Genomic DNA, 23,700 nt, shown 5'->3' with positions numbered 1-23,700 from the left:
GTTTTCTTCCCTTGAAAGAAAATGCCTAACTCATTCACAAATACAACCCTTATCCTCACAACAACATTGGTTATGTCCGCAGCAGTACTTACCCATGACTATGTATGCACAGCTGCTTCCAACAAAACAGCAATCTTGTGTTAGTAACTCTAAAGCTGTGAGTGCCAATTCTGCATCAATCTCATGCTTCTGCAGAAATATTTCCCAAAATGACAAAGTGGCCAATACGGGGATCGAACCCGTGACCTTGGCGTTATTAGCACCACGCTCTAACCAACTGAGCTAACCGACCAGCTGAGAGTCCTGTTTCTGACTGGAGCATTAGAGGGTGGCCAGTTGCAGGGGGATTTTTTCTTCCCTTGGAAAAAAAATGCCTAAGTCATTCACACATAAAACCCTTATCCTCACAACAACCTAAAGAAAAACTACATGTGATCTAAAGGAAATTCATGAATATGACAATTATCTTCGAACTGACTTGTAGCCTGCATCACATTTAAGTAGAACTGGGACAAAGAAGGTTAAATGCATCTCATTGGTCATTTCCCACAGCAGTACTGACCTGTGACCATTTATGGACTGCTGCTTCCAACAAAACAGCAAACTAGTCATAGTAAATCTAAAGCTGTGGGTGGGAATTCTGCATCAATCTCATGCTTCTGCAGAAATATTTCCCAAATTGACAAAGTGGCCAATACTGGGATCAAATCCGCTAACTTGGCGTGATTAGCACCATGCTCAGTCAGAAAAAGTATGCCTTCTGACTGGAGCATAGGAGGGAGGCCAGTTGCAGGGGGGAGTTTACTTCCCTTGAAAGAAAAAGCCTAACTCATTCACAAATACAACCCTTATCCTCACAACAACATTGGTTATGTCCCGCAGCAGTACTGACCCGTGACCATGTATGCACAGCTGCTTCCAACAAAACAGCAATCTTGTGTTAGTAACTCTAAAGCTGTGAGTGCCAATTCTGCATCAATCTCATGCTTCTGCAGAAATATTTCCCAAAATGACAAGGAGGCCAATACGGGGACCCGTGACCTTGCCATTATTAGCACCACGCTCTAACCAAATGAGCTAAACAGCCAGCTGACAGGTTTGTTTCTGACTCAAGCATAAGCAGGAGGCCAGTTGTAGGGGGATGTTTTCTTCCCTTGGAAAAAAATGCCTAACTCATTCACAAATACAACCCTTATCCTCACAACAACATTGGTTATGTCCGCAGCAGTACTGACCCGTGACTATGTATGCACAGCTGCTTCCAACAAAACAGCAATCTTGTGTTAGTAACTCTAAAGCTGTGAGTGCCAATTCTGCATCAATCTCATGCTTCTGCAGAAATATTTCCCAAAATGACAAAGTGCCCAATACGGGGATCGAACCCGTGACCTTGGCGTTATTAGCACCACGCTCTAACCAACTGAGCTAACCGGCCAGCTGAGAGTCTTTTTCCCTTGGAAAAAAATGCCTAACTCATTCACACATAAAACCCTTATCCTCACAACAACCTAAAGAAAAACTACATGTGATCTGAAGGAAATTCATGAATATGACAATTATCTTCAAACTGACTTGTAGCCTGCATCACATTTAAGTAGAACTGGGACAAAGAAGGTTAAATGCATCTCATTGGTCATTTCCCACAGCAGTACTGACCTGTGACCATTTATGGACTGCTGCTTCCAACAAAACAGCAAACTAGTCATATTAAATCTAAAGCTGTGGGTGGGAATTCTGCATCAATCTCATGCTTCTGCAGAAATATTTCCCAAATTGACAAAGTGGCCAATACTGGGATCAAATTCGCTAACTTGGCGTGATTAGCACCATGCTCAGTCAGAAAAAGTATGCCTTCTGACTGGAGCATAGGAGGGAGGCCAGTTGCAGGGGGGAGTTTTCTTCCCTTGAAAGAAAATGCCTAACTCATTCACAAATACAACCCTTATCCTCACAACAACATTGGTTATGTCCCGCAGCAGTACTGACCCGTGACCATGTATGCACAGCTGCTACCAACAAAACAGCAATCTTGTGTTAGTAACTCTAAAGCTGTGAGTGCCAATTCTGCATCAATCTCATGCTTCTGCAGAAATATTTCCCAAAATGACAAAGTGGCCAATACTGGGATCGAACCCGTGACCTTGGCATTATTAGCACCACGCTCTAACCAACTGAGCTAACCGACCAGCTGAGAGTCCTGTTTCTGACTGGAGCATAAGAGGGAGGCCAGTTGCAGGGGGATTTTTTCTTCCCTTGCAAAAAAAATGCCTAAGTCATTCACACATAAAACCCTTATCCTCACAACAACCTAAAGAAAAACTACATGTGATCTGAAGGAAATTCATGAATTTGACAATTACCTTCAAACTGACGTGTAGCCTGCATCACATTTAAGTAGAACTGGGACAAAGAAGGTTAAATGCATCTCATTGGTCATTTCCCACAGCAGTACTGACCTGTGACCATTTATGGACTGCTGCTTCCAACAAAACAGCAAACTAGTCATAGTAAATCTAAAGCTGTGGGTGGGAATTCTGCATCAATCTCATGCTTCTGCAGAAATATTTCCCAAATTGACAAAGTGGCCAATACTGGGATCAAATCCGCTAACTTGGCGTGATTAGCACCATGCTCAGTCAGAAAAAGTATGCCTTCTGACTGGAGCATAGGAGGGAGGCCAGTTGCAGGGGTGGAGTTTTCTTCCCTTGAAAGAAAATGCCTAACTCATTCACAAATACAACCCTTATCCTCACAACAACATTGGTTATGTCCCGCAGCAGTACTGACCCGTGACCATGTATGCACAGCTGCTTCCAACAAAACAGCAATCTTGTGTTAGTAACTCTAAAGCTGTGAGTGCCAATTCTGCATCAATCTCATGCTTCTGCAGAAATATTTCCCAAAATGACAAAGTGGCCAATACAGGGATCGAACCCGTGACCTTGGCGTTATTAGCACCACGCTCTAACCAACTTAGCTAACCGACCAGCTGAGAGTCAAGTTTCTGACTGGAGCATAAGAGGGAGGCCAGTTGCAGGGGGATTTTTTCTCCCCTTGCAAAAAAATGCCTAAATCATTCACACATAAAACCCTTATCCTCACAACAACCTAAAGAAAAACTACATGTGATCTGAAGGAAATTAATGAATTTGACAATTACCTTCAAACTGACGTGTAGCCTGCATCACATTTAAGTAGAACTGGGACAAAGAAGGTTAAATGCATCTCATTGGTCATTTCCCACAGCAGTACTGACCTGTGACCATTTATGGACTGCTGCTTCCAACAAAACAGCAAACTAGTCATAGTAAATCTAAAGCTGTGGGTGGGAATTCTGCATCAATCTCATGCTTCTGCAGAAATATTTCCCAAATTGACAAAGTGGCCAATACTGGGATCAAATCGGCTAACTTGGCGTGATTAGCACCATGGTCAGTCAGAAAAAGTATGCCTTCTGACTGGAGCATAGGAGGGAGGCCAGTTGCAGGGGGGAGTTTTCTTCCCTTGAAAGAAAATGCCTAACTCATTCACAAATTCAACCCTTATCCTCACAACAACATTGGTTATGTCCCGCAGCAGTACTGACCCGTGACCATGTATGCACAGCTGCCTCCAACAAAACAGCAATCTTGTGTTAGTAACTCTAAAGCTGTGAGTGCCAATTCTGCATCAATCTCATGCTTCTGCAGAAATATTTCCCAAAATGACAAAGTGGCCAATACAGGGATCGAACCCGTGACCTTGGCGTTATTAGCACCACGCTCTAACCAACTTAGCTAACCGACCAGCTGCGAGTCCTGTTTCTGACTGGAGCATAAGAGGGAGGCCAGTTGCAGGGGGATTTTTTCTTCCCTTGCAAAAAAAATGCCTAAGTCATTCACACATAAAACCCTTATCCTCACAACAACCTAAAGAAAAACTACATGTGATCTGAAGGAAATTCATGAATTTGACAATTACCTTCAAACTGAAGTGTAGCCTGCATCACATTTAAGTAGAACTGGGACAAAGAAGGTTAAATGCATCTCATTGGTCATTTCCCACAGCAGTACTGACCTGTGACCATTTATGGACTGCTGCTTCCAACAAAACAGCAAACTAGTCATAGTAAATCTAAAGCTGTGGGTGAGAATTCTGCATCAATCTCATGCTTCTGCAGAAATATTTCCCAAATTGACAAAGTGGCCAATACTGGGATCAAATCCGCTAACTTGGCGTGATTAGCACCATGCTCAGTCAGAAAAAGTATGCCTTCTGACTGGAGCATAGGAGGGAGGCCAGTTGCAGGGGGGAGTTTTCTTCCCTTGAAAGAAAATGCCTAACTCATTCACAAATACAACCCTTATCCTCACAACAACATTGGTTATGTCCCGCAGCAGTACTGACCCGTGACCATGTATGCACAGCTGCTTCCAACAAAACAGCAATCTTGTGTTAGTAACTCTAAAGCTGTGAGTGCCAATTCTGCATCAATCTCATGCTTCTGCAGAAATATTTCCCAAAATGACAAGGAGGCCAATACGGGGACCCGTGACCTTGCCATTATTAGCACCATGCTCTAACCAAATGAGCTAAACAGCCAGCTGAGAGGTTTGTTTCTGACTCAAGCATAAGCAGGAGGCCAGTTGTAGGGGGATGTTTTCTTCCCTTGGAAAAAAAATGCCTAACTCATTCACAAATACAACCCTTATCCTCACAACAACATTGGTTATGTCCGCAGCAGTACTGACCCATGACTATGTATGCACAGCTGCTTCCAACAAAACAGCAATCTTGTGTTAGTAACTCTAAAGCTGTGAGTGCCAATTCTGCATCAATCTCATGCTTCTGCAGAAATATTTCCCAAAATGACAAAGTGGCCAATACGGGGATCGAACCCGTGACCTTGGCGTTATTAGCACCACGCTCTAACCGTGACCTTGGCGTTATTAGCACCACGCTCTAACCAACTGAGCTAACCGGCCAGCTGAGAGTCTTTTTCCCTTGGAAAAAAATGCCTAACTCATTCACACATAAAACCCTTATCCTCACAACAACCTAAAGAAAAACTACATGTGATCTGAAGGAAATTCATGAATATGACAATTATCTTCAAACTGACTTGTAGCCTGCATCACATTTAAGTAGAACTGGGACAAAGAAGGTTAAATGCATCTCATTGGTCATTTCCCACAGCAGTACTGACCTGTGACCATTTATGGACTGCTGCTTCCAACAAAACAGCAAACTAGTCATATTAAATCTAAAGCTGTGGGTGGGAATTCTGCATCAATCTCATGCTTCTGCAGAAATATTTCCCAAATTGACAAAGTGGCCAATACTGGGATCAAATTCGCTAACTTGGCGTGATTAGCACCATGCTCAGTCAGAAAAAGTATGCCTTCTGACTGGAGCATAGGAGGGAGGCCAGTTGCAGGGGGGAGTTTTCTTCCCTTGAAAGAAAATGCCTAACTCATTCACAAATACAACCCTTATCCTCACAACAACATTGGTTATGTCCCGCAGCAGTACTGACCCGTGACCATGTATGCACAGCTGCTACCAACAAAACAGCAATCTTGTGTTAGTAACTCTAAAGCTGTGAGTGCCAATTCTGCATCAATCTCATGCTTCTGCAGAAATATTTCCCAAAATGACAAATTGGCCAATACTGGGATCGAACCCGTGACCTTGGCATTATTAGCACCACGCTCTAACCAACTGAGCTAACCGACCAGCTGAGAGTCCTGTTTCTGACTGGAGCATAAGAGGGAGGCCAGTTGCAGGGGGATTTTTTCTTCCCTTGCAAAAAAAATGCCTAAGTCATTCACACATAAAACCCTTATCCTCACAACAACCTAAAGAAAAACTACATGTGATCTGAAGGAAATTCATGAATTTGACAATTACCTTCAAACTGACGTGTAGCCTGCATCACATTTAAGTAGAACTGGGACAAAGAAGGTTAAATGCATCTCATTGGTCATTTCCCACAGCAGTACTGACCTGTGACCATTTATGGACTGCTGCTTCCAACAAAACAGCAAACTAGTCATAGTAAATCTAAAGCTGTGGGTGGGAATTCTGCATCAATCTCATGCTTCTGCAGAAATATTTCCCAAATTGACAAAGTGGCCAATACTGGGATCAAATCCGCTAACTTGGCGTGATTAGCACCATGCTCAGTCAGAAAAAGTATGCCTTCTGACTGGAGCATAGGAGGGAGGCCAGTTGCAGGGGGGAGCTTTCTTCCCTTGAAAGAAAATGCCTAACTCATTCACAAATACAACCCTTATCCTCACAACAACATTGGTTATGTCCCGCAGCAGTACTGACCCGTGACCATGTATGCACAGCTGCTACCAACAAAACAGCAATCTTGTGTTAGTAACTCTAAAGCTGTGAGTGCCAATTCTGCATCAATCTCATGCTTCTTCAGAAATATTTCCCAAAATGACAAAGTGGCCAATACGGGGATCGAACCCGTGACCTTGGCGTTATTAGCACCACGCTCTAACCAACTGAGCTAACCGGCCAGCTGAGAGTCTTTTTCCCTTGGAAAAAAATGCCTAACTCATTCACACATAAAACCCTTATCCTCACAACAACCTAAAGAAAAACTACATGTGATCTGAAGGAAATTCATGAATATGACAATTATCTTCAAACTGACTTGTAGCCTGCATCACATTTAAGTAGAACTGGGACAAAGAAGGTTAAATGCATCTCATTGGTCATTTCCCACAGCAGTACTGACCTGTGACCATTTATGGACTGCTGCTTCCAACAAAACAGCAAACTAGTCATATTAAATCTAAAGCTGTGGGTGGGAATTCTGCATCAATCTCATGCTTCTGCAGAAATATTTCCCAAATTGACAAAGTGGCCAATACTGGGATCAAATTCGCTAACTTGGCGTGATTAGCACCATGCTCAGTCAGAAAAAGTATGCCTTCTGACTGGAGCATAGGAGGGAGGCCAGTTGCAGAGGGGAGTTTTCTTCCCTTGAAAGAAAATGCCTAACTCATTCACAAATACAACCCTTATCCTCACAACAACATTGGTTATGTCCGCAGCAGTACTGACCCGTGACTATGTATGCACAGCTGCTTCCAACACAACAGCAATCTTGTGTTAGTAACTCTAAAGCTGTGAGTGCCAATTCTGCATCAATCTCATGCTTCTGCAGAAATATTTCCCAAATTGACAAAGTGGCCAATACTGGGATCAAATCCGCTAACTTGGCGTGATTAGCACCATGCTCAGTCAGAAAAAGTATGCCTTCTGACTGGAGCATAGGAGGGAGGCCAGTTGCAGGGGGGAGTTTTCTTCCCTTGAAAGAAAATGCCTAACTCATTCACAAATACAACCCTTATCCTCACAACAACATTGGTTATGTCCCGCAGCAGTACTGACCCGTGACCATGTATGCACAGCTGCTTCCAACAAAACAGCAATCTTGTGTTAGTAACTCTAAAGCTGTGAGTGCCAATTCTGCAACAATCTCATGCTTCTGCAGAAATATTTCCCAAAATGACAAAGTGGCCAATACAGGGATCGAACCCGTGACCTTGGCGTTATTAGCACCACGCTCTAACCAACTTAGCTAACCAACCAGCTGAGAGTCCTGTTTCTGACTGGAGCATAAGAGGGAGGCCAGTTGCAGGGGGATTTTTTCTTCCCTTGCAAAAAAAATGCCTAAGTCATTCACACATAAAACCCTTATCCTCACAACAACCTAAAGAAAAACTACATGTGATCTGAAGGAAATTCATGAATTTGACAATTACCTTCAAACTGACGTGTAGCCTGCATCACATTTAAGTAGAACTGGGACAAAGAAGGTTAAATGCATCTCATTGGTCATTTCCCACAGCAGTACTGACCTGTGACCATTTATGGACTGCTGCTTCCAACAAAACAGCAAACTAGTCATAGTAAATCTAAAGCTGTGGGTGGGAATTCTGCATCAATCTCATGCTTCTGCAGAAATATTTCCCAAATTGACAAAGTGGCCAATACTGGGATCAAATCCGCTAACTTGGCGTGATTAGCACCATGCTCAGTCAGAAAAAGTATGCCTTCTGACTGGAGCATAGGAGGGAGGCCAGTTGCAGGGGGGAGCTTTCTTCCCTTGAAAGAAAATGCCTAACTCATTCACAAATACAACCCTTATCCTCACAACAACATTGGTTATGTCCCGCAGCAGTACTGACCCGTGACCATGTATGCACAGCTGCTACCAACAAAACAGCAATCTTGTGTTAGTAACTCTAAAGCTGTGAGTGCCAATTCTGCATCAATCTCATGCTTCTTCAGAAATATTTCCCAAAATGACAAAGTGGCCAATACGGGGATCGAACCCGTGACCTTGGCGTTATTAGCACCACGCTCTAACCAACTGAGCTAACCGGCCAGCTGAGAGTCTTTTTCCCTTGGAAAAAAATGCCTAACTCATTCACACATAAAACCCTTATCCTCACAACAACCTAAAGAAAAACTACATGTGATCTGAAGGAAATTCATGAATATGACAATTATCTTCAAACTGACTTGTAGCCTGCATCACATTTAAGTAGAACTGGGACAAAGAAGGTTAAATGCATCTCATTGGTCATTTCCCACAGCAGTACTGACCTGTGACCATTTATGGACTGCTGCTTCCAACAAAACAGCAAACTAGTCATATTAAATCTAAAGCTGTGGGTGGGAATTCTGCATCAGTCTCATGCTTCTGCAGAAATATTTCCCAAATTGACAAAGTGGCCAATACTGGGATCAAATTCGCTAACTTGGCGTGATTAGCACCATGCTCAGTCAGAAAAAGTATGCCTTCTGACTGGAGCATAGGAGGGAGGCCAGTTGCAGAGGGGAGTTTTCTTCCCTTGAAAGAAAATGCCTAACTCATTCACAAATACAACCCTTATCCTCACAACAACATTGGTTATGTCCGCAGCAGTACTGACCCGTGACTATGTATGCACAGCTGCTTCCAACAAAACAGCAATCTTGTGTTAGTAACTCTAAAGCTGTGAGTGCCAATTCTGCATCAATCTCATGCTTCTGCAGAAATATTTCCCAAAATGACAAAGTGGCCAATACGGGGATCGAACCCGTGACCTTGGCGTTATTAGCACCACGCTCTAACCAACTGAGCTAACCGACCAGCTGAGAGTCCTGTTTCTGACTGGAGCATTAGAGGGAGGCCAGTTGCAGGGGGATTTTTTCTTCCCTTGGAAAAAAAATGCCTAAGTCATTCACACATAAAACCCTTATCCTCACAACAACCTAAAGAAAAACTACATGTGATCTAAAGGAAATTCATGAATATGACAATTATCTTCAAACTGACTTGTAGCCTGCATCACATTTAAGTAGAACTGGGACAAAGAAGGTTAAATGCATCTCATTGGTCATTTCCCACAGCAGTACTGACCTGTGACCATTTATGGACTGCTGCTTCCAACAAAACAGCAAACTAGTCATAGTAAATCTAAAGCTGTGGGTGGGAATTCTGCATCAATCTCATGCTTCTGCAGAAATATTTCCCAAATTGACAAAGTGGCCAATACTGGGATCAAATCCGCTAACTTGGCGTGATTAGCACCATGCTCAGTCAGAAAAAGTATGCCTTCTGACTGGAGCATAGGAGGGAGGCCAGTTGCAGGGGGGAGTTTTCTTCCCTTGAAAGAAAATGCCTAACTCATTCACAAATACAACCCTTATCCTCACAACAACATTGGTTATGTCCCGCAGCAGTACTGACCCGTGACCATGTATGCACAGCTGCTTCCAACAAAACAGCAATCTTGTGTTAGTAACTCTAAAGCTGTGAGTGCCAATTCTGCATCAATCTCATGCTTCTGCAGAAATATTTCCCAAAATGACAAGGAGGCCAATACGGGGACCCGTGACCTTGCCATTATTAGCACCACGCTCTAACCAAATGAGCTAAACAGCCAGCTGAGAGTTTTGTTTCTGACTCAAGCATAAGCAGGAGGCCAGTTGTAGGGAGATGTTTTCTTCCCTTGGAAAAAAAATGCCTAACTCATTCACAAATACAACCCTTATCCTCACAACAACATTGGTTATGTCCGCAGCAGTACTGACCCGTGACTATGTATGCACAGCTGCTTCCAACAAAACAGCAATCTTGTGTTAGTAACTCTAAAGCTGTGAGTGCCAATTCTGCATCAATCTCATGCTTCTGCAGAAATATTTCCCAAAATGACAAAGTGGCCAATACGGGGATCGAACCCGTGACCTTGGCGTTCTAACCAACTGAGCTAACCGGCCAGCGGAGAGTCTTTTTCCCTTGGAAAAAAATGCCTAACTCATTCACACATAAAACCCTTATCCTCACAACAACCTAAAGAAAAACTACATGTGATCTGAAGGAAATTCATGAATATGACAATTATCTTCAAACTGACTTGTAGCCTGCATCACATTTAAGTAGAACTGGGACAAAGAAGGTTAAATGCATCTCATTGGTCATTTCCCACAGCAGTACTGACCTGTGACCATTTATGGACTGCTGCTTCCAACAAAACAGCAAACTTGTCATAGTAAATCTAAAGCTGTGGGTGGGAATTCTGCATCAATCTAATGCTTCTGCAGACATTTTTCCCAAATTGACAAAGTGGGCAATACTGGGATCAAATTCGCTAACTTGGCGTGATTAGCACCATGCTCAGTCAGAAAAAGTATGCTTCTGACTGGAGCATAGGAGGGAGGCCAGTTGCAGGGGGGAGTTTTCTTTCCTTGAAAGAAAATGCCTAACTCATTCACAAATACAACCCTTATCCTCACAACAACATTGGTTATGTCCGCAGCAGTACTGACCCGTGACTATGTATGCACAGCTGCTTCCAACAAAACAGCAATCTTGTGTTAGTAACTCTAAAGCTGTGAGTGCCAATTCTGCATCAATCTCATCCTTCTGCAGAAATATTTCCCAAAATGACAAAGTGGCCAATACGGGGATCGAACCCGTGACCTTGGCGTTATTAGCACCACGCTCTAACCAACTGAGCTAACCGGCCAGCTGAGAGTCTTTTTCCCTTGGAAAAAAATGCCTAACTCATTCACACATAAAACCCTTATCCTCACAACAACCTAAAGTAAAACTACATGTGATCTGAAGGAAATTCATGAATATGACAATTATCTTCAAACTGACTTGTAGCCTGCATCACATTTAAGTAGAACTGGGACAAAGAAGGTTAAATGCATCTCATTGGTCATTTCCCACAGCAGTACTGACCTGTGACCATTTATGGACTGCTGCTTCCAACAAAACAGCAAACTAGTCATAGTAAATCTAAAGCTGTGGGTGGGAATTCTGCATCAATCTCATGCTTCTGCAGAAATATTTCCCAAATTGACAAAGTGGCCAATACTGGGATCAAATCCGCTAACTTGGCGTGATTAGCACCATGCTCAGTCAGAAAAAGTATGCCTTCTGACTGGAGCATAGGAGGGAGGCCAGTTGCAGGGGGGAGCTTTCTTCCCTTGAAAGAAAATGCCTAACTCATTCACAAATACAACCCTTATCCTCACAACAACATTGGTTATGTCCCGCAGCAGTACTGACCCGTGACCATGTATGCACAGCTGCTACCAACAAAACAGCAATCTTGTGTTAGTAACTCTAAAGCTGTGAGTGCCAATTCTGCATCAATCTCATGCTTCTTCAGAAATATTTCCCAAAATGACAAAGTGGCCAATACGGGGATCGAACCCGTGACCTTGGCGTTATTAGCACCACGCTCTAACCAACTGAGCTAACCGGCCAGCTGAGAGTCTTTTTCCCTTGGAAAAAAATGCCTAACTCATTCACACATAAAACCCTTATCCTCACAACAACCTAAAGAAAAACTACATGTGATCTGAAGGAAATTCATGAATATGACAATTATCTTCAAACTGACTTGTAGCCTGCATCACATTTAAGTAGAACTGGGACAAAGAAGGTTAAATGCATCTCATTGGTCATTTCCCACAGCAGTACTGACCTGTGACCATTTATGGACTGCTGCTTCCAACAAAACAGCAAACTAGTCATATTAAATCTAAAGCTGTGGGTGGGAATTCTGCATCAATCTCATGCTTCTGCAGAAATATTTCCCAAATTGACAAAGTGGCCAATACTGGGATCAAATTCGCTAACTTGGCGTGATTAGCACCATGCTCAGTCAGAAAAAGTATGCCTTCTGACTGGAGCATAGGAGGGAGGCCAGTTGCAGAGGGGAGTTTTCTTCCCTTGAAAGAAAATGCCTAACTCATTCACAAATACAACCCTTATCCTCACAACAACATTGGTTATGTCCGCAGCAGTACTGACCCGTGACTATGTATGCACAGCTGCTTCCAACAAAACAGCAATCTTGTGTTAGTAACTCTAAAGCTGTGAGTGCCAATTCTGCATCAATCTCATGCTTCTGCAGAAATATTTCCCAAAATGACAAAGTGGCCAATACGGGGATCGAACCCGTGACCTTGCCGTTATTAGCACCACGCTCTAACCAACTGAGCTAACCGACCAGCTGAGAGTCCTGTTTCTGACTGGAGCATTAGAGGGAGGCCAGTTGCAGGGGGATTTTTTCTTCCCTTGGAAAAAAAATGCCTAAGTCATTCACACATAAAACCCTTATCCTCACAACAACCTAAAGAAAAACTACATGTGATCTAAAGGAAATTCATGAATATGACAATTATCTTCAAACTGACTTGTAGCCTGCATCACATTTAAGTAGAACTGGGACAAAGAAGGTTAAATGCATCTCATTGGTCATTTCCCACAGCAGTACTGACCTGTGACCATTTATGGACTGCTGCTTCCAACAAAACAGCAAACTAGTCATAGTAAATCTAAAGCTGTGGGTGGGAATTCTGCATCAATCTCATGCTTCTGCAGAAATATTTCCCAAATTGACAAAGTGGCCAATACTGGGATCAAATCCGCTAACTTGGCGTGATTAGCACCATGCTCAGTCAGAAAAAGTATGCCTTCTGACTGGAGCATAGGAGGGAGGCCAGTTGCAGGGGGGAGTTTTCTTCCCTTGAAAGAAAATGCCTAACTCATTCACAAATACAACCCTTATCCTCACAACAACATTGGTTATGTCCCGCAGCAGTACTGACCCGTGACCATGTATGCACAGCTGCTTCCAACAAAACAGCAATCTTGTGTTAGTAACTCTAAAGCTGTGAGTGCCAATTCTGCATCAATCTCATGCTTCTGCAGAAATATTTCCCAAAATGACAAGGAGGCCAATACGGGGACCCGTGACCTTGCCATTATTAGCACCACGCTCTAACCAAATGAGCTAAACAGCCAGCTGAGAGTTTTGTTTCTGACTCAAGCATAAGCAGGAGGCCAGTTGTAGGGAGATGTTTTCTTCCCTTGGAAAAAAAATGCCTAACTCATTCACAAATACAACCCTTATCCTCACAACAACATTGGTTATGTCCGCAGCAGTACTGACCCGTGACTATGTATGCACAGCTGCTTCCAACAAAACAGCAATCTTGTGTTAGTAACTCTAAAGCTGTGAGTGCCAATTCTGCATCAATCTCATGCTTCTGCAGAAATATTTCCCAAAATGACAAAGTGGCCAATACAGGGATCGAACCCGTGACCTTGGCGTTATTAGCACCACGCTCTAACCAACTGAGCTAACCGGCCAGCTGAGAGACATATTTCTAACTGGAGCATAAGAGGGAGGCCAGTTGCAGGGGGATTTTTTCTTCCCTTGGAAAAAAAATGCCTAACTCATTCACACAGACAACCCTTATCCTCACAACAACCTAAAGAAAAACTCCATGTGATCTGAAGGAAATTCATGAATATTACAATTATCTTCAAACTGACTTGTGGCCTGCATCACATTTAAGTAGTACTGCGACAAAGAAGGTTAAATGCATCTCATTGGTCATTTCCCACAGCAGTACTGACCTGTGACCATTTATGGACTGCTGCTTCCAACAAAACAGCAAACTTGTCATAGTAAATCTAAAGCTGTGGGTGGGAATTCTGCATCAATCTAATGCTTCTGCAGACATTTTTCCCAAATTGACAAAGTGGCCAATACTGGGATCAAATTTGCTAACTTGGCGTGATTAGCACCATGCTCAGTCAGAAAAAGTATGCTTCTGACTGGAGCATAGGAGGGAGGCCAGTTGCAGGGGGGAGTTTTCTTTCCTTGAAAGAAAATGCCTAACTCATTCACAAATACAACCCTTATCCTCACAACAACATTGGTTATGTCCGCAGCAGTACTGACCCGTGACTATGTATGCACAGCTGCTTCCAACAAAACAGCAATCTTGTGTTAGTAACTCTAAAGCTGTGAGTGCCAATTCTGCATCAATCTCATCCTTCTGCAGAAATATTTCCCAAAATGACAAAGTGGCCAATACGGGGATTGAACCCATGACCTTGGCGTTATTAGCACCACGCTCTAACCAACTGAGCTAACCGGCCAGCTGAGAGTCTTTTTCCCTTGGAAAAAAATGCCTAACTCATTCACACATAAAACCCTTATCCTCACAACAACCTAAAGAAAAACTACATGTGATCTGAAGGAAATTCATGAATATGACAATTATCTTCAAACTGACTTGTATCCTGCATCACATTTAAGTAGAACTGGGACAAAGAAGGTTAAATGCATCTCATTGGTCATTTCCCACAGCAGTACTGACCTGTGACCATTTATGGACTGCTGCTTCCAACAAAACAGCAAACTTGTCATAGTAAATCTAATGCTGTGGGTGGGAATTCTGCATCAATCTCATGCTTCTGCAGAAATATTTCCCAAATTGACAAAGTGGCCAATACTGGGATCAAATTCGCTAACTTGGCGTGATTAGCACCATGCTCAGTCAGAAAAAGTATGCCTTCTGACTGGAGCATAGGAGGGAGGCCAGTTGCAGGGGGGAGTTTTCTTCCCTTGAAAGAAAATGCCTAACTCATTCACAAATACAACCCTTATCCTCACAACAACATTGGTTATGTCCGCAGTAGTACTGACCCGTGACTATGTATGCAGAGCTGCTTCCAACAAAACAGCAATCTTGTGTTAGTAACTCTAAAGCTGTGAGTGCCAATTCTGCATCAATCTCATCCTTCTGCAGAAATATTTCCCAAATTGACAAAGTGGCCAATACTGGGATCAAATTCGCTAACTTGGCGTGATTAGCACCATGCTCAGTCAGAAAAAGTAAGCCTTCTGACTGGAGCATAGGAGGGAGGCCAGTTGCAGGGGGGAGTTTTCTTCCCTTGAAAGAAAATGCCTAACTCATTCACAAATACAACCCTTATCCTCACAACAACATTGGTTATGTCCGCAGCAGTACTGACCCGTGACTATGTATGCACAGCTGCTTCCAACAAAACAGCAATCTTGTGTTAGTAACTCTAAAGCTGTGAGTGCCAATTCTGCATCAATCTCATGCTTCTGCAGAAATATTTCCCAAAATGACAAAGTGGCCAATACAGGGATCGAACCCGTGACCTTGGCGTTATTAGCACCACGCTCTAACCAACTGAGCTAACCGGCCAGCTGAGAGACATATTTCTAACTGGAGCATAAGAGGGAGGCCAGTTGCAGGGGGATTTTTTCTTCCCTTGCAAAAAAAATGCCTAACTCATTCACACAGACAACCCTTATCCTCACAACAACCTAAAGAAAAACTCCATGTGATCTGAAGGAAATTCATGAATATTACAATTATCTTCAAACTGACTTGTGGCCTGCATCACATTTAAGTAGTACTGCGACAAAGAAGGTTAAATGCATCTCATTGGTCATTTCCCACAGCAGTACTGACCTGTGACCATTTATGGACTGCTGCTTCCAACAAAACAGCAAACTTATCATAATAAATCTAAAGCTGTGGGTGGGAATTCTGCATCAATCTAATGCTTCTGCAGACATTTTTCCCAAATTGACAAAGTGGCCAATACTGGGATCAAATTTGCTAACTTGGCGTGATTAGCACCATGCTCAGTCAGAAAAAGTATGCTTCTGACTGGAGCATAGGAGGGAGGCCAGTTGCAGGGGGGAGTTTTCTTTCCTTGAAAGAAAATGCCTAACTCATTCACAAATACAACCCTTATCCTCACAACAACATTGGTTATGTCCGCAGCAGTACTGACCCGTGACTATGTATGCACAGCTGCTTCCAACAAAACAGCAATCTTGTGTTAGTAACTCTAAAGCTGTGAGTGCCAATTCTGCATCAATCTCATCCTTCTGCAGAAATATTTCCCAAAATGACAAAGTGGCCAATACGGGGATCGAACCCATGACCTTGGCGTTCTAACCAACTGAGCTAACCGGCCAGCTGAGATGCATATTTCTGACTGGACCATAAGAGGGAGGCCAGTTGCAGGGGGATTTTTTCTTCCCTTGGAAAAAAAATGCCTAACTCATTCACACATAAAACCCTTATCCTCACAACAACCTAAAGAAAAACTACATGTGATCTGAAGGAAATTCATGAATATGACAATTATCTTCAAACTGACTTGTAGCCTGCATCACATTTAAGTAGAACTGGGACAAAGAAGGTTAAATGCATCTCATTGGTCATTTCCCACAGCAGTACTGACCTGTGACCATTTATGGACTGCTGCTTCCAACAAAACAGCAAACTAGTCATAGTAAATCTAAAGCTGTGGGTGGGAATTCTGCATCAATCACATGCTTCTGCAGAAATATTTCCCAAATTGACAAAGTGGCCAATACTGGGATCAAATTCGCTAACTTGGCTTGATTAGCACCATGCTCAGTCAGAAAAAGTATGCCTTCTGACTGGAGCATAGGAGGGAGGCCAGTTGCAGGGGGGAGTTTTCTTCCTTTGAAAGAAAATGCCTAACTCATTCACAAATACAACCCTTATCCTCACAACAACATTGGTTATGTCCGCAGCAGTACTGACCCGTGACTATGTATGCACAGCTGCTTCCAACAAAACAGCAATCTTGTGTTAGTAACTCTAAAGCTGTGAGTGCCAATTCTGCATCAATCTCATCCTTCTGCAGAAATATTTCCCAAAATGACAAAGTGGCCAATACGGGGATCGAACCCGTGACCTTGGCGTTATTAGCACCACGCTCTAACCAACTGAGCTAACCGGCCAGCTGAGAGTCTTTTTTCCCTTGGAAAAAAATGCCTAACTCATTCACACATAAAACCCTTATCCTCACAACAACCTAAAGAAAAACTACATGTGATCTGAAGGAAATTCATGAATATGACAATTATCTTCAAACTGACTTGTATCCTGCATCACATTTAAGTAGAACTGGGACAAAGAAGGTTAAATGCATCTCATTGGTCATTTCCCACAGCAGTACTGACCTGTGACCATTTATGGACTGCTGCTTCCAACAAAACAGCAAACTTGTCATAGTAAATCTAAAGCTGTGGGTGGGGATTCTGCATCAATCTCATGCTTCTGCAGAAATATTTCCCAAATTGACAAAGTGGCCAATACTGGGATCAAATCCGCTAACTTGGCGTGATTAGCACCATGCTCAGTCAGAAAAAGTATGCCTTCTGACTGGAGCATAGGAGGGAGGCCAGTTGCAGGGGGGAGTTTTCTTCCCTTGAAAGAAAATGCCTAACTCATTCACAAATACAACCCTTATCCTCACAACAACATTGGTTATGTCCCGCAGCAGTACTGACCCGTGACTATGTATGCACAGCTGCTTCCAACAAAACAGCAATCTTGTGTTAGTAACTCTAAAGCTGTGAGTGCCAATTCTGCATCAATCTCATGCTTCTGCAGAAATATTTCCCAAAATGACAAGGAGGCCAATACGGGGACCCGTGACCTTGCCATTATTAGCACCACGCTCTAACCAAATGAGCTAAACAGCCAGCTGAGAGGTTTGTTTCTGACTCAAGCATAAGCAGGAGGCCAGTTGTAGGGGGATGTTTTCTTCCCTTGGAAAAAAAATGCCTAACTCATTCACAAATACAACCCTTATCCTCACAACAACATTGGTTATGTCCGCAGCAGTACTGACCCGTGACTATGTATGCACAGCTGCTTCCAACAAAACTACAATCTTGTGTTAGTAACTCTAAAGCTGTGAGTGCCAATTCTGCATCAATCTCATGCTTCTGCAGAAATATTTCCAGAAAATGACAAAGTGGCCAATACGGGGATCGAACCCGTGACCTTGGCGTTATTTGCACCACGCTCTAACCGTGACCTTGGCGTTATTAGCACCACGCTCTAACCAACTGAGCTAACCGGCCAGCTGAGAGTCTTTTTCCCTTGGAAAAAAATGCCTAACTCATTCACACATAAAACCCTTATCCTCACAACAACCTAAAGAAAAACTACATGTGATCTGAAGGAAATTCATGAATATGACAATTATCTTCAAACTGACTTGTAGCCTGCATCACATTTAAGTAGAACTGGGACAAAGAAGGTTAAATGCATCTCATTGGTCATTTCCCACAGCAGTACTGACCTGTGACCATTTATGGACTGCTGCTTCCAACAAAACAGCAAACTAGTCATATTAAATCTAAAGCTGTGGGTGGGAATTCTGCATCAATCTCATGCTTCTGCAGAAATATTTCCCAAATTGACAAAGTGGCCAATACTGGGATCAAATTCGCTAACTTGGCGTGATTAGCACCATGCTCAGTCAGAAAAAGTATGCCTTCTGACTGGAGCATAGGAGGGAGGCCAGTTGCAGAGGGGAGTTTTCTTCCCTTGAAAGAAAATGCCTAACTCATTCACAAATACAACCCTTATCCTCACAACAACATTGGTTATGTCCGCAGCAGTACTGACCCGTGACTATGTATGCACAGCTGCTTCCAACAAAACAGCAATCTTGTGTTAGTAACTCTAAAGCTGTGAGTGCCAATTCTGCATCAATCTCATGCTTCTGCAGAAATATTTCCCAAAATGACAAAGTGGCCAATACGGGGATCGAACCCGTGACCTTGGCGTTATTAGCACCACGCTCTAACCAACTGAGCTAACCGACCAGCTGAGAGTCCTGTTTCTGACTGGAGCATTAGAGGGAGGCCAGTTGCAGGGGGATTTTTTCTTCCCTTGGAAAAAAAATGCCTAAGTCATTCACACATAAAACCCTTATCCTCACAACAACCTAAAGAAAAACTACATGTGATCTAAAGGAAATTCATGAATATGACAATTATCTTCAAACTGACTTGTAGCCTGCATCACATTTAAGTAGAACTGGGACAAAGAAGGTTAAATGCATCTCATTGGTCATTTCCCACAGCAGTACTGACCTGTGACCATTTATGGACTGCTGCTTCCAACAAAACAGCAAACTAGTCATAGTAAATCTAAAGCTGTGGGTGGGAATTCTGCATCAATCTCATGCTTCTGCAGAAATATTTCCCAAATTGACAAAGTGGCCAATACTGGGATCAAATCCGCTAACTTGGCGTGATTAGCACCATGCTCAGTCAGAAAAAGTATGCCTTCTGACTGGAGCATAGGAGGGAGGCCAGTTGCAGGGGGGAGTTTTCTTCCCTTGAAAGAAAATGCCTAACTCATTCACAAATACAACCCTTATCCTCACAACAACATTGGTTATGTCCCGCAGCAGTACTGACCCGTGACCATGTATGCACAGCTGCTTCCAACAAAACAGCAATCTTGTGTTAGTAACTCTAAAGCTGTGAGTGCCAATTCTGCATCAATCTCATGCTTCTGCAGAAATATTTCCCAAAATGACAAGGAGGCCAATACGGGGACCCGTGACCTTGCCATTATTAGCACCACGCTCTAACCAAATGAGCTAAACAGCCAGCTGAGAGTTTTGTTTCTGACTCAAGCATAAGCAGGAGGCCAGTTGTAGGGAGATGTTTTCTTCCCTTGGAAAAAAAATGCCTAACTCATTCACAAATACAACCCTTATCCTCACAACAACATTGGTTATGTCCGCAGCAGTACTGACCCGTGACTATGTATGCACAGCTGCTTCCAACAAAACAGCAATCTTGTGTTAGTAACTCTAAAGCTGTGAGTGCCAATTCTGCATCAATCTCATGCTTCTGCAGAAATATTTCCCAAAATGACAAAGTGGCCAATACGGGGATCGAACCCGTGACCTTGGCGTTCTAACCAACTGAGCTAACCGGCCAGCGGAGAGTCTTTTTCCCTTGGAAAAAAATGCCTAACTCATTCACACATAAAACCCTTATCCTCACAACAACCTAAAGAAAAACTACATGTGATCTGAAGGAAATTCATGAATATGACAATTATCTTCAAACTGACTTGTAGCCTGCATCACATTTAAGTAGAACTGGGACAAAGAAGGTTAAATGCATCTCATTGGTCATTTCCCACAGCAGTACTGACCTGTGACCATTTATGGACTGCTGCTTCCAACAAAACAGCAAACTAGTCATAGTAAATCTAAAGCTGTGGGTGGGAATTCTGCATCAATCTCATGCTTCTGCAGAAATATTTCCCAAATTGACAAAGTGGCCAATACTGGGATCAAATCCGCTAACTTGGCGTGATTAGCACCATGCTCAGTCAGAAAAAGTAAGCCTTCTGACTGGAGCATAGGAGGGAGGCCAGTTGCAGGGGGGAGTTTTCTTCCCTTGAAAGAAAATGCCTAACTCATTCACAAATACAACCCTTATCCTCACAACAACATTGGTTATGTCCCGCAGCAGTACTGACCCGTGACCATGTATGCACAGCTGCTTCCAACAAAACAGCAATCTTGTGTTAGTAACTCTAAAGCTGTGAGTGCCAATTCTGCATCAATCTCATGCTTCTGCAGAAATATTTCCCAAAATGACAAGGAGGCCAATACGGGGACCCGTGACCTTGCCATTATTAGCACCACGCTCTAACCAAATGAGCTAAACAGCCAGCTGAGAGTTTTGTTTCTGACTCAAGCATAAGCAGGAGGCCAGTTGTAGGGAGATGTTTTCTTCCCTTGGAAAAAAAATGCCTAACTCATTCACAAATACAACCCTTATCCTCACAACAACATTGGTTATGTCCGCAGCAGTACTGACCCGTGACTATGTATGCACAGCTGCTTCCAACAAAACAGCAATCTTGTGTTAGTAACTCTAAAGCTGTGAGTGCCAATTCTGCATCAATCTCATGCTTCTGCAGAAATATTTCCCAAAATGACAAAGTGGCCAATACGGGGATCGAACCCGTGACCTTGGCGTTCTAACCAACTGAGCTAACCGGCCAGCGGAGAGTCTTTTTCCCTTGGAAAAAAATGCCTAACTCATTCACACATAAAACCCTTATCCTCACAACAACCTAAAGAAAAACTACATGTGATCTGAAGGAAATTCATGAATATGACAATTATCTTCAAACTGACTTGTAGCCTGCATCACATTTAAGTAGAACTGGGACAAAGAAGGTTAAATGCATCTCATTGGTCATTTCCCACAGCAGTACTGACCTGTGACCATTTATGGACTGCTGCTTCCAACAAAACAGCAAACTTGTCATAGTAAATCTAAAGCTGTGGGTGGGAATTCTGCATCAATCTAATGCTTCTGCAGACATTTTTCCCAAATTGACAAAGTGGGCAATACTGGGATCAAATTCGCTAACTTGGCGTGATTAGCACCATGCTCAGTCAGAAAAAGTATGCTTCTGACTGGAGCATAGGAGGGAGGCCAGTTGCAGGGGGGAGTTTTCTTTCCTTGAAAGAAAATGCCTAACTCATTCACAAATACAACCCTTATCCTCACAACAACATTGGTTATGTCCGCAGCAGTACTGACCCGTGACTATGTATGCACAGCTGCTTCCAACAAAACAGCAATCTTGTGTTAGTAACTCTAAAGCTGTGAGTGCCAATTCTGCATCAATCTCATCCTTCTGCAGAAATATTTCCCAAAATGACAAAGTGGCCAATACGGGGATCGAACCCGTGACCTTGGCGTTATTAGCACCACGCTCTAACCAACTGAGCTAACCGGCCAGCTGAGAGTCTTTTTCCCTTGGAAAAAAATGCCTAACTCATTCACACATAAAACCCTTATCCTCACAACAACCTAAAGAAAAACTACATGTGATCTGAAGGAAATTCATGAATATGACAATTATCTTCAAACTGACTTGTAGCCTGCATCACATTTAAGTAGAACTGGGACAAAGAAGGTTAAATGCATCTCATTGGTCATTTCCCACAGCAGTACTGACCTGTGACCATTTATGGACTGCTGCTTCCAACAAAACAGCAAACTAGTCATAGTAAATCTAAAGCTGTGGGTGGGAATTCTGCATCAATCTCATGCTTCTGCAGAAATATTTCCCAAATTGACAAAGTGGCCAATACTGGGATCAAATTCGCTAACTTGGCTTGATTAGAACCATGCTCAGTCAGAAAAAGTATGCCTTCTGACTGGAGCATAGGAGGGAGGCCAGTTGCAGGGGGGAGTTTTCTTCCTTTGAAAGAAAATGCCTAACTCATTCACAAATACAACCCTTATCCTCACAACAACATTGGTTATGTCCGCAGCAGTACTGACCCGTGACTATGTATGCACAGCTGCTTCCAACAAAACAGCAATCTTGTGTTAGTAACTCTAAAGCTGTGAGTGCCAATTCTGCATCAATCTCATCCTTCTGCAGAAATATTTCCCAAAATGACAAAGTGGCCAATACAGGGATCGAACCCGTGACCTTGGCGTTATTAGCACCACGCTCTAACCAACTGAGCTAACCGGCCAGCTGAGAGTCTTTTTCCCTTGGAAAAAAATGCCTAACTCATTCACACATAAAACCCTTATCCTCACAACAACCTAAAGAAAAACTACATGTGATCTGAAGGAAATTCATGAATATGACAATTATCTTCAAACTGACTTGTATCCTGCATCACATTTAAGTAGAACTGGGACAAAGAAGGTTAAATGCATCTCATTGGTCATTTCCCACAGCAGTACTGACCTGTGACCATTTATGGACTGCTGCTTCCAACAAAACAGCAAACTTGTCATAGTAAATCTGAAGCTGTGGGTGGGAATTCTGCATCAATCTCATGCTTCTGCAGAAATATTTCCCAAATTGACAAAGTGGCCAATACTGGGATCAAATTCGCTAACTTGGCGTGATTAGCACCATGCTCAGTCAGAAAAAGTATGCCTTCTGACTGGAGCATAGGAGGGAGGCCAGTTGCAGGGGGGAGTTTTCTTCCCTTGAAAGAAAATGCCTAACTCATTCACAAATAGAACCCTTATCCTCACAACAACATTGGTTATGTCCGCAGTAGTACTGACCCGTGACTATGTATGCAGAGCTGCTTCCAACAAAACAGCAATCTTGTGTTAGTAACTCTAAAGCTGTGAGTGCCAATTCTGCATCAATCTCATCCTTCTGCAGAAATATTTCCCAAATTGACAAAGTGGCCAATACTGGGATCAAATTCGCTAACTTGGCGTGATTAGCACCATGCTCAGTCAGAAAAAGTAAGCCTTCTGACTGGAGCATAGGAGGGAGGCCAGTTGCAGGGGGGAGTTTTCTTCCCTTGAAAGAAAATGCCTAACTCATTCACAAATACAACTCTTATCCTCACAACAACATTGGTTATGTCCGCAGCAGTACTGACCCGTGACTATGTATGCACAGCTGCTTCCAACAAAACAGCAATCTTGTGTTAGTAACTCTAAAGCTGTGAGTGCCAATTCTGCATCAATCTCATGCTTCTGC

General features: G+C 43.0%; 17 non-coding genes across 17 annotated transcripts; all 17 read right to left on the bottom strand.

The window, feature by feature from the left end:
* Positions 1-218: 218 nt before the first annotated feature.
* On the bottom strand, positions 219-292 carry TRNAI-AAU (transfer RNA isoleucine (anticodon AAU)). The gene has a single exon. It is a non-coding gene; the product is annotated as a tRNA-Ile (tRNA).
* Positions 293-1,361: 1,069 nt separating this feature from the next.
* Positions 1,362-1,435, bottom strand: TRNAI-AAU (transfer RNA isoleucine (anticodon AAU)). The gene has a single exon. It is a non-coding gene; the product is annotated as a tRNA-Ile (tRNA).
* A 3,421-nt stretch (positions 1,436-4,856) lies between these two features.
* On the bottom strand, positions 4,857-4,964 carry TRNAI-AAU (transfer RNA isoleucine (anticodon AAU)). Its single transcript has 2 exons — positions 4,927-4,964; positions 4,857-4,892 (listed from the first exon to the last, which is right to left on the bottom strand). It is a non-coding gene; the product is annotated as a tRNA-Ile (tRNA).
* A 1,477-nt stretch (positions 4,965-6,441) lies between these two features.
* On the bottom strand, positions 6,442-6,515 carry TRNAI-AAU (transfer RNA isoleucine (anticodon AAU)). The gene has a single exon. It is a non-coding gene; the product is annotated as a tRNA-Ile (tRNA).
* A 1,806-nt stretch (positions 6,516-8,321) lies between these two features.
* On the bottom strand, positions 8,322-8,395 carry TRNAI-AAU (transfer RNA isoleucine (anticodon AAU)). The gene has a single exon. It is a non-coding gene; the product is annotated as a tRNA-Ile (tRNA).
* A 676-nt stretch (positions 8,396-9,071) lies between these two features.
* TRNAI-AAU (transfer RNA isoleucine (anticodon AAU)) lies at positions 9,072-9,145 on the bottom strand. The gene has a single exon. It is a non-coding gene; the product is annotated as a tRNA-Ile (tRNA).
* Positions 9,146-10,950: 1,805 nt separating this feature from the next.
* Positions 10,951-11,024, bottom strand: TRNAI-AAU (transfer RNA isoleucine (anticodon AAU)). Its single transcript has one exon. It is a non-coding gene; the product is annotated as a tRNA-Ile (tRNA).
* Positions 11,025-11,701: 677 nt separating this feature from the next.
* On the bottom strand, positions 11,702-11,775 carry TRNAI-AAU (transfer RNA isoleucine (anticodon AAU)). The gene has a single exon. It is a non-coding gene; the product is annotated as a tRNA-Ile (tRNA).
* A 676-nt stretch (positions 11,776-12,451) lies between these two features.
* Positions 12,452-12,525, bottom strand: TRNAI-AAU (transfer RNA isoleucine (anticodon AAU)). Its single transcript has one exon. It is a non-coding gene; the product is annotated as a tRNA-Ile (tRNA).
* A 1,070-nt stretch (positions 12,526-13,595) lies between these two features.
* TRNAI-AAU (transfer RNA isoleucine (anticodon AAU)) lies at positions 13,596-13,669 on the bottom strand. The gene has a single exon. It is a non-coding gene; the product is annotated as a tRNA-Ile (tRNA).
* A 724-nt stretch (positions 13,670-14,393) lies between these two features.
* TRNAI-AAU (transfer RNA isoleucine (anticodon AAU)) lies at positions 14,394-14,467 on the bottom strand. The gene has a single exon. It is a non-coding gene; the product is annotated as a tRNA-Ile (tRNA).
* A 1,005-nt stretch (positions 14,468-15,472) lies between these two features.
* On the bottom strand, positions 15,473-15,546 carry TRNAI-AAU (transfer RNA isoleucine (anticodon AAU)). The gene has a single exon. It is a non-coding gene; the product is annotated as a tRNA-Ile (tRNA).
* A 1,509-nt stretch (positions 15,547-17,055) lies between these two features.
* TRNAI-AAU (transfer RNA isoleucine (anticodon AAU)) lies at positions 17,056-17,129 on the bottom strand. The gene has a single exon. It is a non-coding gene; the product is annotated as a tRNA-Ile (tRNA).
* A 1,023-nt stretch (positions 17,130-18,152) lies between these two features.
* TRNAI-AAU (transfer RNA isoleucine (anticodon AAU)) lies at positions 18,153-18,260 on the bottom strand. Its single transcript has 2 exons — positions 18,223-18,260; positions 18,153-18,188 (listed from the first exon to the last, which is right to left on the bottom strand). It is a non-coding gene; the product is annotated as a tRNA-Ile (tRNA).
* Positions 18,261-18,936: 676 nt separating this feature from the next.
* TRNAI-AAU (transfer RNA isoleucine (anticodon AAU)) lies at positions 18,937-19,010 on the bottom strand. The gene has a single exon. It is a non-coding gene; the product is annotated as a tRNA-Ile (tRNA).
* A 2,886-nt stretch (positions 19,011-21,896) lies between these two features.
* TRNAI-AAU (transfer RNA isoleucine (anticodon AAU)) lies at positions 21,897-21,970 on the bottom strand. Its single transcript has one exon. It is a non-coding gene; the product is annotated as a tRNA-Ile (tRNA).
* Positions 21,971-22,646: 676 nt separating this feature from the next.
* Positions 22,647-22,720, bottom strand: TRNAI-AAU (transfer RNA isoleucine (anticodon AAU)). Its single transcript has one exon. It is a non-coding gene; the product is annotated as a tRNA-Ile (tRNA).
* Positions 22,721-23,700: the final 980 nt, after the last annotated feature.

This window comes from Ambystoma mexicanum, chromosome 1p (genome assembly GCF_040938575.1).
Source record: "Ambystoma mexicanum isolate Mex_15411 chromosome 1p, UKY_AmexF1_1, whole genome shotgun sequence".
Classification (NCBI taxonomy): Eukaryota; Metazoa; Chordata; class Amphibia; order Caudata; family Ambystomatidae; genus Ambystoma; species Ambystoma mexicanum.
Note: the sequence above shows the minus strand (reverse complement) of the source record. Positions and strands in the feature narration are given on the sequence as shown.